Raw genomic sequence first — 12,564 nt, 5'->3', positions numbered from 1 at the left:
TTTCTGCTTAGTATGACTGCAGATGTTCCCTGTATACCTATGACTATCACTAAGTGTTGTATCTTGATGAATGTATTTTTTCTTCTTCTTATGTACACTGAGAGCTTATGCAGCAAAGACAAATTCCTTGTGTGTCCGATCACACTTGCCCAATAAAGAATTCTGTTCTATATTATTCATGCACAGAAGGGAAGTTTATCTCATATGATCTTAGGTCTACTTTCATTGGGAGTATTTACCAATTGCGGAGTCAGGCCAACCCGACAAAAACCTCAACAGGAAAATCTTTTATCAGTTACTTAGGGAGAATAAGCAACTAAACTGGCCAAGTTACACTGCTCGGGACAGGATGGAAGAAAAGGCATATCCGAGATACGGCTTGCATCTTGGGCGGGGGTAGGTCGTAACTACAGCATTTTGTGGCTGTGGGGCCATTCATTTTAAACCGTCGTTAAGATCACTTGAGGTTTTTGATTCTCCTTTTGGTGTGTGTTTTTTTAAAGATAGGGATGCTATCTGTTTATTTTTAAAAAAAATATCTAGTTGCTATCCGTGAAAGTAATTGTAATTATCTCTCCAACCCATCCTGAAAACCGGGCGAGGCAAGAATTCCCGCCTGTAAGCGAAACAGAGCAGAGCTAAGTGGCTCTGGCGCCGTCGCCCGAAGCCGCCCTCTTGCTTTCTCTCTCGGGTTGGAGGGGTGAGGCGGCGAAGAAAGAACGAGCGAGCGGCGGCCGGTGCTTTCGTGACGGGGAGGGCTCCTGGCTTTGGAAGATCCAGCGAGGTTTCTCCCCCACCCCCGCACACACACACGCCCTCCACCTTCTCCTTTTTTTTTCTTTTTTTTCTTGTTTGGCGGCGCGACCTCGTGCGGAAGAAAGTGAAAGCCTGGGACGCGTCGAAGGAGAAAGTCGAAGAGAGGAGGCGGAGGTTGCGGAGAGGGGCGAGGGAGAGAGGAAGAGAAGTGGGCGCCGCCTGGTCGCTTCTGCGCGCTCTCGCTCGCGGCGGGATAAATGCCGGATTCGGGGCGGCTCGCTTTAGTCGCTGAGCCGAGCGGTGGGAGGACGAGGCGGAGCAGCAGCAGCAGCAGCAGCAGCATTTTCTCCGGCCGCTTCGAGTTGAGGTACGTCTCAAGCGGGAGCGGTTTGGCTTTTCCAGGGAGGAGTCTCCGAGGAAGCGAGTTTCCAAAGCGCGCGCGCCTTTTTCCTCTTCTCCCTTCTTTTGTTTCTTCCTCTGGTTTTAAATGGGATTTTTTTTCGCCGCCTCCCTCCGGTTTTCGTATGGGCGTGTTGGCCTGCTTCCTTTCCCTTTCGTCCCTTTCCACCCCACCCAACCTGGGGGGTCTCCAAACGCTCCCCACTCGAGCACTGCCCGTGGCTGGGAGAGAGGCTGGTGCAGATTCCTGCCTGCCCCGTGACAGCCGTTTGAGTCTGTTAAGAGTGGCCGCCAGCAAATGGGCTGAAAATCTAAATTGACTTTGCGGAACAGAATAACTCTCGGCTTTGAAAAGTTTTTTTGCGCGGTCTTGGTGAGTTAAATTTGCCGTTTTCGAAAAGGCAGTTCTGATAGAATAGGATGTTGCCTACTGCGAACCGTTTGAGGCTGGTAAGCAAGAAAGCAAGCAGACAATTCTTCATTTCGGCCAAGGGCCAGCATAAAAGCAGGAATAAAAACAAAGCAAAACCTAAACGATTTAAACAACAGCACAGAAAATGGCTATGTTCTGATTACTTTATGCCCAGGGGTGTCAGAATTACTATTAACTCTAAACTAAGAACACATAGGATTTGAGCTAAGAATAATCTAAAAATGAAGGTAAAATCCTTGGTATGCTTTTTAAAACTGAGACTTTGTCCACAGGCAGAGCTAAATGGCAGGAGTCTGGAAAATGTTATCCTTGGAAGTTGTTAATTCCTGCCTAGATTTAGTAGCTGCATGGCAGAATTTAGCAGCAGCCAAAGAAGTAGATCTGTCTGGTCCAAGAGGAGGATTTGCATGTAAAAAGCATCTGTGTGCCAGGGGGATTTGTTATATCAGGCTAAATAAAAGGAGCCCTGGAATCCCAGTAGAAGCTGTATGTATATCCAACAGCATCTACATCACAAAGACACAGTCAGAAACCACAGGATATTTATTTATATATACACACACAGAGAGAGAGAATATACCTGCCTTCAAGTACAGTGAAAGCAGAGCATTAAACCTTAAATTGCTAAGTGATTTAGTGCAATTAGTTCAAGACTTCATCAACTTGGAAATAAATTGGATTTATATATCCCACAGGTCTGAGTGAAGAAGATCAAATCCTTAAGAAAACCTCTGGACAGTTGATACTGATTTAGTTTTTTTCTAGATGGGTTCTGAATACCTTTTTGGCATGTTCTTAATTGAGGAATATGAGAACTTCCTCAGAGACTATATACTTGTAGCTTCTCAAATAGATCCCTTCTCCATATAGCATTAAAATTATCAGCTAATGTCAGAGGTCAAGCCTATGGACAGAAATTTACCTACAATTAATAGATGAAAATCTGAATATTTCTTTCAATCTTATTTACTCTGGCCTTGAGGAGAACTTCATTTGAGACACCAGGTGGAAATTTGAATGATACTTTGTAAAACTTTAGATAGTAGTTTTGGAGTAGTTACCATAGGACCTAGCTGAGGACCATTGAGGTGCTGAGAGTACACCTGGGCATAGAATAGCTTTAAAGCATCAAGGATTAGTATGGCATCCCTTGATTAATGGAAAATTCTGATATGGCAGCATCCTAGATGGTCTGAATGAGCACTTCTCTCATCAGAGACTTAAAAAGTGATTCTAAGGTATTTCAAAATATTGGTTTGCTCAATTTTGTGATCATGTGTAAATTCTGGGATGTTTAGTAAATACTAGGATTTTCTCTTTTTGACATAATTTTTCTAATTCTTCATAAATGTTTTTGGCCAGCCCAACAATTTTGCCTTCAGATGATAGATAGATAGATAGATAGATAGATAGATAGATAGATAGATAGATAGATAGATAGATAGATAAAATTCTTTATTGGCCAAGTGTGATTGGACACACAAGAAATTTGTCTTTGCTGCATAAGCTCACATAAGGAAAAATAAAATACATTCATCAAGAATCATAAGCTACAACACTTAGTCATAGGTTACTAATAAGCAATCAAATCATACTAGAAAACGAATAAAACAATATAAATTTTAGAGATACAAGCAATATGGTTATAGTCATAAGTTGGAAGAGATAGGTAATAGGAAAGATGAGAGGAATAATAGTAATATAGTCTTAGTAAATAAGTTGACAGTGTTGTGGGAATTAGTTGTTTAGCAGAATGATGGCCTTTGGGAAAAAAAACTGGTGTACAGTTTGCTAATGATCCTGTGTAAACTAATTGGATGGTCATTCAATTTTCTTCCCACTGTTATAGTGATTATTACTGCTGCCCCAATGTTCTGCTACGACTGTAGTGAAAAAAGGTTAACTGATACGGGGTCTACCATTCTTACAGATAATTTCTGCTACTAGGTAATCATTGCTTGGTGCATTTTCTGGTTTAGATTGCTAAACTTAATTTTTTAATTTCTGAAGTTGTTACTGATAGCTATCGGGAAGAAGCATTCAGATCGATTTGATTTGGCTTGCTTTTTCTTTATGTATTAAGAGAACTAAAATGTCTCTCGGATCCCAGCTGGAATTGTAAAAGTGGGGCAAAGTGGCTTTTTTAGGGATAGAGTTGCCAGAGTGGAGTTGAATTTCTGGCTTGAGTAGCTACTATCAGAAACTTCTGACAGTTTCTCTTGTCTTCCCACAAAGTAATAATAATTACTTTGTAATTATTACAAAATACAAAATAATACCTTCTCTTGTTAATAGGACATGGTTGCAGAATATTCCTGATATTTATTAAAAAGCCAAATCAAGTCTTCCTTTGCTTCCAAGCAATCTACATCAAGCTAGCAATTTGGTTGAAATACCCTTTGGGACTGAGGATGATAGTGGGTTGGAGTCACTGAAGAAGATAAAGAATAGTGGCAAATAATTGACACACCTGCACTGTTAATTTTGATGTACTGACTTAGAATTTCAGATTTTAGTATATGTTTCTTCCTGTTACGATAATCCACTTGATCCAAGTAGAGCTGAGTCCATCTTATCCCAATGCTTAGGACAAGCAATTTGTTAGGCACCTGCAAGATTAACATTCCCAGGATATGATCTCTGTCAGGCCAGCTCAGTATAGAAAAGCCCTATATGAAGGGTATTGTAGTTTGTGAAACTCCATAGTCTACTAGTTAAAATCTCAATGCTAGTCCTGTGGGACAATTCTGTGGGATAGTTAGTAGATGTTGAGCAATTCACCAAGGTTAGATCCAGTTTGTAGAAAACCTAAAGCAAGCAGAGCCTACAGAATCTTGGGACTGATGAATAAAAAGTGGAAGAACTGGGGTCAGTAACTTCTGTCAATGTATCCCATTTGGCAAAGGCGAAAAATATATTGCTTTATTTTATTGCAACATAAGGTAACATATAAACAAGCAATACCCTGTTGGATTGAATGGCTGGTCCATCTAGTCCATCTGCCTGTTCTCAGAGTGGCCAACCAATTGCACAAGGAAGCCTGCAAATATCCTAGCAAATGGTCTTCAAAGAAGCCATGATATCAAGGCTTGCTTTCCTGTGACTTTCAGGAATTGATCCAACCCCTTTTTTTTCTGAAGGCAGTAAGGCTGATAGCTCTACATCACATGGTAACAGATTCCAAAGTTTAATTATATGTTGTTTAAAACTTTTTGTTCTTCCAGGACTCAATTTTATTGGTTGACATCAATTATACTAATCTGGGAAGGAGAAATTAACTTCTTGGCTATTTTATCCACACCATGAAAACCTTTGTACTCTTTAACTGTCCCATTTGCTTGCTTTCTATACTAAAAAATTTCAAATATTACACTCTTTCCTCTTAGAGAGATTGCTCTAGCCTCTTGGTCATCTTTGTTGGAGTCTAAACCCTTTCAAATCCAGCAGACTTTTCTAACTCTGCAAACAAACTAATACATAAATCTCCACTGTATCCTATTTGAGACACAGTGACAATATTCCCACAATATATGCCCACAATATTACAACTGTGACCAAATAATTCATTAGGTGGAAATAGATTGTGTTCACTAGTAATGCTGAACCATAATTTGATTAATTACTATGAAAGTACAGAAATATTATTGTATGGATCATATACACAAAAGCATAACCTATGTACCATATCTTGGTGTTGCCATTGGATTGATTAGATGTCATCTGTATGTTTTGCCTTCTCTCAATTTGATCCTGTGCATCTCTTCACTTTTCTGAGTCAGAACACTCTTGAAAATAAATACAAATTATTAGTTTCCACAATAATAGCAATAGCACTTATACTTACTGGTATATACCACTGCACAGGGCTTTAAAGCCCTTTAGGTGGTTTACAGAATCAGCATATTGTCCCCCAAAATCTGGATCCCTATTTTACCAACCTTGGAAGGATGGAAGGCTAAGTCTTGAACCTGTGGGAATCAAACTCCTGGATTGAGCAGTGAGGTAGCCTGGAGTACTACATTCTAATCGCTGCACCACCACGGCTCTTATTTGTAACACCACTTTCCAGTGTATATTTACTTGCCCTGCTCCATTTTTCTTACATTTCTGCTATTGAAAAGAACTTATCCTCATCTGGTAGCAAGACTTCTCCTATTTCCACATCTGAAGATACATATGATTTGCTGTAAGTGAGGAATATGAGGGGACTATGCATGTTCATGTGGGGCACAGGTTATTATTATCAGCATCGTAATGGTCACCGTTCCTATTGCAACAATGAATCTCCTACATTGCAGCAATTCTTCCTGATTCAGAGGTAGTCATGCTGCTTGCTGGTTTTTAATGGCAGTAGCAGTAGCACTTAGACATAGTGCTTGACAGTGGTTTACAGAGTCAGCATATTGTCTCCAACAATCAGGGTCCTCATTTTACTGACTTCAGAAGGATGGAAGCCTTGAGCTGGTCAGGATCGAAGGAATTGAACTCTTGGCAGTGAGCGGAGTTAGCCTACAATACTGCATTCTAACTAGTGGGCCACCACAGCCTTTCCCCAAATGACTCCAATTTCTAGTGGAAATCCTATTGCGTACTTAAAGTTATCTTAATAAATTAATGAATATAGCTACTACATAGTAGACTTGGTTTTTCCCAATCCCGTTAACAATCCCGTCTAACTACAGAGTAGTTTTCTTAGTATAGGACTTCCTTAAGACACATTTAAGAATAAAGCAGATATTTGTAGACTTAATATTATGCTTCAGAAAGTTCCATGTGGTACTTTGTATCACAGACAGAAAAAATGCATTGTAATTATATAGCCTAATCTTTACACAGTTTATATAGGCATCTTTCTATAATTTTAAAACATCATAAAAAGACATGTTAAAAATGACTGATTGCATATAATGCTAAGTAATTGGGAAATCGTTTATTTGCAAATGTTTTATTAGTTGTAGTGTTTGAGTTTGATAATAAGCATTGTACTACTGAATCTAAGTATATGTTGGAAAAGTTATCAACTTGAGAGAATAGAAAACAATGCTTGAATACTAATACTTGAAGTTTGAAATATTTATATCTATTTTCCAAAAGAACATTCCAATAATCTGTGTGTGCTTCTCAAACAGAAAAGCACAGGCTTTTCTTTTCTTACCAAGAATGTAAGAACTTAAGATTACTACTACTGATACTTTAAAACAACTTCCTAAAGGCACAGCAAATGCTGACACATATCAATGTGAATTGAATGCACTTTTCTTAATCAGGTGTGGAATTACATTTTTGCCAAATTGAGTCACTTTTTTTCTACTTGTCTCTTTAGACTTCTCACCTGTACTGAACTGAGTGACTTTTCTATCAGTGGGAATTTAAACAATCGGAAATGGGATGAACCTTTTGTTCACTCCATTCTGGAACTGGAATGTCTATCCTAGTTAAAGCTTGCCAAAGCATTTGGCTCTCTAATGGGTAGTTGCTGACAACATCCTTTCAGAAAATGCTCAGAATGAAGAATTAGGTCAGTGACAAAATACATGGTCTGGAAACAGAACATTTCTCCCCCAAAAGAGGTTTAGAGGCAATCTGAATAATTCAAGATAATATGAACAAATAATAGGCATGAACTAAAACAAGTAAAATGTATTTACAATTTGTTCAGAACTTTGGCTGTGTATATTTTAGCCCCAAAATAAAGGCTTAAGCAAATTTGCTAAACTGTAGAGGTGCAATTTTGTCGTACCTCTTGTATTTGTGTACAGTAATGCATTAACCTTGTGGACAGTAATGCATTAACCTCTGGGTGAATGTTTTGGAAGCTTCAGTAATTTTAAATGAATGAATACATTGGAATACCTTGAGAAGCTAAAATTTAGCCTTTATAAAATATAAAGTATTATGTACAGTATCATTATAAGTTCTGGATTTAACTCTGTACTCATCAATTTTAATTAAGTATATTACATTGTAGGTAATTGTATCTTATAAAACATAAATCTATAGACTTGATGTGCCAAACAGAAAGTCCTGTAGATATTATATTAGTGATAATCAATGAATTGTCATAAGTAGCAAATAGATGACTACAGCATATTAATTAAACATTTATGATATTCTTACTAGTTAATTCTAATGTATCATTAACACATCATTTGCCATAAAAACCAGCATATTTCATAGGATAGTACACAATTAAATAGGTGAAAATATGTGTGCCAGGATAATGTTACAAGGTCCAATTTGGGTAAGTTTAGTCTTCCAAGCTTTCAGACAGCCACATATAAATATCAATGTACACACTCTGCCAGCGAGCAGTTCTCTGAGGATGAGCTCCAGCACAACTTTGAAAGCTTGGAAGACTAAGCCTCTGGTTCTGGTGACCAACCCACATTGGATCCTGCAACAACTAAAACAGTGTTCGAGGAAGTGAAGACTTAAGTGATTAATATTTCTGAACAGGGATATAGTTTGTGCTACAAGTACAATTTAGGTTGACAACTTTTTCATCTCTTCCTAAAAAAAACATGTCGAGACTTCTGTATTACCTATGACTACCCCATCCTGATGTTCTGCTGCATATCTTAAAAGTACTGGGCCAAGATGCCCATGATTATGTGGCTGGGGATGATGACAGTCTTTTATTGACCCTTCTGGAGCATAGTAGAGTAGACTGGCCTGAACTGATTTTTTTTGTAAGCAGTAAATGAGGACTTTAGAATATTTTGGATAAAGTAATTTACCACTAATAAACCAGAAGAGTGGGATTTGTTCTAGTAAATGGAGAAACAATTTTTATTTTAAAAGATTCTAAGTATTTAATAGGTGTCCTTCATCTGCAAGTAAGTGCACCCTCTGCTGTTTATAAAATGAATAAAAAAAGAAATCTTAGCTTTTCTGATCTGTTCTGACTTTTATCTATTTCAAGGCCAATTACAATGAGTAGAGAGAAAAGCTGATGACTTCCGGGGAGAGAGGGGAGATTGTTATACCCCACCCCCCCAAAAAAAAACAGAAGAAAAGCATAAATTAAGTCTGTAGAAAATGCATGTAAAGGCTTCAGACAGCTATAAAAAAAAGAGGAAGAAAAGCACAATGAGACTTGCAAGATAATGTTCCTACAGCCAATCCAAATAAAAGGAGTCTCTAGTCTTCCATGAAGTTCGCAGTATTTCTTGATCTGCTCTGCCCAGGAGAGCTTACAAAATGCTAGTTAAAAACATTTATCAAGGAATAATTTTGGATAGCAATAATCTTGTATGGGTTCTAAATTTAAATTAATTAATTTTTAAATTAATATAAAGTCTAAATTTTAAAATTACAAAAAAATAAAGTATATTTAAAAATAAAAGATGAAGTGCAAAACTTCTTTTAAAGATAGTAATGTATAAAAAAGAGTTGTGCATAAAAGTAGAAACCGACACCTCAGCACACAGGTTTTGTTTCTTTTTCTTCTCTCTTTCTCCCCCCCACCTCCATCTCTCTAGGAGAGGCTGCTAGGATCTGACTCTGTATGTACCTCAGAACATTTCTCTTGTCAGTATGTGATACTGTGTATTAAAAAAATTTGTAGTCTCTTTGAGCAAGACGTAGGTCTGTGTTTGCAGCTAACAGTTTACCAAATTTTCCTTAGCATACAATGTAACAATAAACAAGATCATATCTATTATCAGTCTGGTATAAATATTACATTAGATTGAGCCTTGGAACTAGCATATTGGTGAATCTGGTGAGCTGCATTGAATTGAGCTGTTGGCTTTTCATGCAATTGTGCACACCACTGAAGTTATCTTACACGTCTTCTAAGAGTACTGTCAAGAAACTCCCACATCCTATACTCAGTTTTTAATATTTGATCTTACTATAGAATATTTGCTTATTAAGCCTCTTGCTGACTTCCAACAAGAAGCTACAATACTTGAAAATGTGGTTTTACTACTATATGTGAGAAAGTTTGTCAAAAGTCTATGTCAGAAAGGATGAACTGATGTCACATGCAATATTTTGTCATGAATGATGGTAAAAAATTCAGGGATTAGTTTTTTTTTAAAGGTAGACAAATTCTTAACGCATGCAATCTGCAGAGAAAAAGAATATCCTGTTGGCTGACCTTAATGAATGAGTGGAAACAAGATGAGAAGGTATTAAAAATGATTGCCATTGGAAACCCAAGAATGAATGTGAGTGCTAACTTTGGTGAGCAGCTACTTAGAAAAATATCAGTTTTGCATACATGATTTAAGTTTAATCCTACTTGGGTGTATACCTGGAAAGGAACAAATAAGCATGATTTATTTACTTATTTATTATGAATGGTTTTTAAAAATTAATGAAGAATGCAAAAGTGATAAGATATTGGAATATGGGGCAGACTGTTATTTGATATTGTCAAAAGTGAATTCTGGGAAAATTGTGGGAAAGAAGGAAAGTAGTGAAAAAAATTACTTGGAAACTAGAATGACTTAAGAAAAGAAGGTGCAGGTTATATATATGAAAAATATTAGAAAGTAATTTCCAAATTGAATGACAGGAAAGTAGACATAAGTGGATGTAGAAATTAAATTAATAAGAAGCATGAAAAAGAATATTTGATAGAATCATGAAGTCAAAATGGATCTGGATAAAAGGCATATAAGAAACCCATTTAAAAACAATTAAAATCTAAAAAGGGGAGAAAATATCAAACTTACCACGTTTTGGACTACCCATAGCTTCTGAATGCTTTTCAAGTGCATCTCCTTGCAAACTGTATTGTAATAGTCAATTGAGTGACTAAGGAAAAAGTGACAGTTCCAGGAGAGGCTACAATTCATGCACAAAATGAAACTGCAAAGGCCTTTATGCCACAGATAGCACCTGCTCCTTAAACAGGAGCTGTAAGCTCAAGAAGACTCTGAATTTGTGAATGAAGCTCTGTGCAGGGCTCAGCCACATCTGGAGGGCTAGAATTTCACATTATCTTACTTCTGTTTTTAGTTACATTTTCTATGTTTATGCTCTCTACTATTATCTAATCAATTTATTTTTTAGTTGCCATATATGTGACTCTAGGAAGCTTACAATAAAAATAGATAAAATATATACAATATAAAAGAACAATAAATACCCTACATCATTAACAAAGCTAGGAGATTTGCTCTGTCCCACATCTGGACTCCCAAGTTCAGGCCAAAAGCCAAGTTTCCAAGGCCTAGTTGACAGGATTGGAGCCAATCTGAACTACCAAAAATAATGTTCCAAAGGATGATGGACTCCGCAACAGAAAGGGTTCTCTTCCTGGGCTCTTAGATTGCCAAGGCTTCGTAGATTGATAGCAACCTCAGCACACTCCTTTTGTCTCAGTGAATAGGATGGGTAAAAACAACTGGGAGTGACGGTCCCACACTGAGCTGGTCCAAAGCCATGAACAGCTTTAAAAATGACTAGCAGCATCTTGAATTGTACCTGGAAGCACTGAGAACCCATACAGCAAACACAGCAGTGGTTTGCTGTACTGTGCCCATGTGCCAAACAACTATCATCATTAAAAGCCCACATTGTCATATTCTATACCAACTGAAGCTTCCAAATAATCTTCAAGGTTGTCCTCATGCAAAGTGCATTATAGTAATCCAATCTGGTGATCATGACGAGCGGGGTTATGGCCTAGCAGTGAAGACGCCTGCCTCTCACTTGGAAAGTTGAAAGTTCAATTCTAGGTAGTTGCAGATGTTTCTCTCCTAGGGCACACACAAAAAATTATTTGCTGCCAACTCCACATGGCATCAGGAAAGGCATCTGGCCAATAAATACTATGCTCCTGCCCTGACTCTACCTCAAATTAAGGATTACAGGGTCGTAAAAAAAAAAAGGGGGGGGGTGGAATCTGATATGACAAAAAATGATACCATTAGCACTCTAATTTATTTTGGAGACTTGTAGCATTTATATACTGTGTCTTTCCCAATATTGTGTCCAATGGCTTTCCCTTTGCAGTCCTTTTTTGCAATCATTTTATTGAAGTTTATAAATACAAAGATAAAACAATAATACAAACTAAAGAAAATGTAAACAGTACAGATATAAAAAAGAAAAGAAAAAGGATCTATAAAAAATTATTCCCACCTATTTCCACACAAATATAAACAATTTCAGTAATTTAACACCTTCTCTAGTACAGGTAGGCCTCCAGATACGATAGGTCACTTAATGACCATTCAAAGTTATGACAAATTCCCATCATGTTTCAAAGTTAGGAGGCACCCTGCAGTCATTTACCCTTGTAATTCCTTTCCCCATTAGGTATTGAAAACAAATTCTCCATCCCTGCCCTCCAATCTCAATAATTTTTAACCACTTAATTTGCTAAATTTTCTGCATACCTGGAAAGATCTGTAAGTTACTTACAGATGACTCACTGCCACGCTGAAGATATAGGAAACAAGTAAGCATGCAATAAAAGTCTTCCTGCAGCTTTTTGCCTTGAGCAGTTGAAGAAAAAGTTATTCATTAAAGAAAAGGTGGCTACAGCACAAATGTGCACCAAATGCTATGGCAGAAGCTGGGTCCTAAAGAGAGTCAAGACAGGCAAGCAAAAAGCTTGGAAACTTGAAACTTCTTTCCAAAGGTTTCTAAGCTTGCTGCTGTCTAACTGCCTTTAAGACCCAGCTTCTGCCTTGAACATTTACTTCACGTTTGTGCTTTACACACTTGTGCTTTGGGGCTGAACTTTTTCTTCATCTCTTTTCTTTGCTTGATTGCTTCCTTTCTACTTTTCAACCTGGAGTCAAGGTAAGCAAAGATTCTGTCACCTCTTTCCAGGCATGCAATAAATTTAACAATGAGGGATAGAGATTGAAGCTCAAAGGTGGAAAGTTTACTTTTAGTACCTAATGGAGAAAGGGGACAAAGATCAGATTTTTTTTTCTTTAAAGAAGAAATGTGAGTTTTTGGAGGGAGAAGGGGATTAAATAAGGGAAAGCTTTTGGGAAACTTGTCCTGAA

At 37.5% G+C, this 12,564-nt stretch overlaps 1 protein-coding gene across 2 annotated transcripts in view; it reads left to right on the top strand.

Annotated features, from left to right (window-relative positions):
• The first annotated feature begins 611 nt into the window (after positions 1 to 611).
• Positions 612 to 12,564, top strand: part of SERPINE2 (serpin family E member 2) — a 29,717-nt gene continuing 17,764 nt past the window's right edge. Inside the window, exon 1 of one of the 2 annotated variants that reach the window (XM_026701519.2) lies at positions 612 to 1,123. The gene's annotated coding sequence lies outside the window, so the exon portion shown is untranslated. Of the gene's footprint in view, positions 1,124 to 1,147; positions 1,529 to 12,564 lie in introns of those variants that run through there. The other variant, XM_087933208.1, reaches the window with a different exon arrangement.

The sequence above is a fragment of the Pseudonaja textilis genome, chromosome 4 (genome assembly GCF_049901715.1).
Source record: "Pseudonaja textilis isolate UNSWEBS1 chromosome 4, rPseTex1.2, whole genome shotgun sequence".
In the NCBI taxonomy this organism is placed as follows: Eukaryota; Metazoa; Chordata; class Lepidosauria; order Squamata; family Elapidae; genus Pseudonaja; species Pseudonaja textilis.
Note: the sequence above shows the minus strand (reverse complement) of the source record. Positions and strands in the feature narration are given on the sequence as shown.